Genomic DNA, 1,194 nt, shown 5'->3' with positions numbered 1-1,194 from the left:
ATATTAGAGATGATTAGCAGCAATTATGTTTGAATGGAAGGATGGAAGGGGGTTTTTAATGGACTGCAGATCTCATGGGTTCCTGATGGTGTTTTTCAAATGATCACTCAATGGACATCCAAAGTAGGCCTACATAAATTTAAACCAAAATTGTTTATTTTGTGGCGATTATGCGTGGATATTATAAACTTGGCTCATGAATATTAATTAAATGACATACCATTCTACCTTATTTGCTGGAGGGCATTAAAGTAAGTCTTTAATGCACAAAATCCTCGAAATTCTTCAGACAGAAACAAGCCGATTTAAGTTCTACGAATTGGCTGATTTGAACTTACAACCTTGCACAGTGGTTTGAAAACTTCACCAGTAGTAGTCTGCACTACTGCAAGCATGAAAAAAAAACACTTCCTTAGGTGCACAACAAATGGCTTTGCCCTTAAAATTGTTTTTCTTTGTGGTCATATGGAGAAGCCAGTGAGAAAGTGCTTTTGGACACTGATTGGTAATGATGGGAGGCTTTGTAGTAGGTTCTTGGTTAACGTGTGGCTCACTCTTTGTTTGCTTCTAGGCCTGTTGAAATTCTGCACTGTGGGGTTCTGTGGAATTGGAAGCTTAGTGGACTTCATGTTGATATCCATGCAGGTAAGGATTTTGACCCATTTATTGATGTATGCATTTCCTTCTGCCTTTTTTTCCTCAAAGGTTGATCCATTTTGTTTTATTTTGGTCAGGATTTTATTTATTTTTTTGCAACTGTCATGAAATGTCTGGTTCATATTTCAAGAAAAAATAAACAGTTTGTTATTTAGGAATTCTTTTTTATTCTTTTTTTAAAAAGGAATTATATTTATATTATATAAATAAAAAAATAAATATATTTAATTTTTGATTATAATGTAATTATTAATAATATTAATTTACATTTAAATTATTTATTTTAATTTTGCAGTGAAATATGACATTTCTTCACAAATCCTGCAAAGGGGTGATCTATGAGCTATCACCATTGTGCCATTTGATCAAGACCTTTAATAAATATACTGTAAGTCACTTTGGTTAAAAGCGTCTGCTAAATGATTACTAGATTACATTTAGCATATTAGGGGAGTAACCAGGGGAGGCACTTTACCCACAATCCCCTAAATGAGCTCCAGACACAGAGACTCAGCACTGGCTTGTACTTGAATGCTT

The 1,194-nt window shown here is 33.8% G+C and overlaps 1 long non-coding RNA gene across 1 annotated transcript in view; it reads left to right on the top strand.

Moving 5' to 3' along the window:
* The first annotated feature begins 570 nt into the window (after window positions 1–570).
* Window positions 571–1,194, top strand: part of LOC107588048 (uncharacterized) — a 4,971-nt gene continuing 4,347 nt past the window's right edge. Inside the window, exon 1 of the long non-coding RNA XR_001609534.1 lies at window positions 571–645. This is a non-coding gene — a long non-coding RNA (uncharacterized lncRNA). The remainder of the gene's footprint in view (window positions 646–1,194) is intronic.

Source organism: Sinocyclocheilus grahami, unplaced genomic scaffold (genome assembly GCF_001515645.1).
Source record: "Sinocyclocheilus grahami isolate Dianchi unplaced genomic scaffold, SAMN03320097.WGS_v1.1 scaffold98.1, whole genome shotgun sequence".
In the NCBI taxonomy this organism is placed as follows: Eukaryota; Metazoa; Chordata; class Actinopteri; order Cypriniformes; family Cyprinidae; genus Sinocyclocheilus; species Sinocyclocheilus grahami.
Note: the sequence above shows the minus strand (reverse complement) of the source record. Positions and strands in the feature narration are given on the sequence as shown.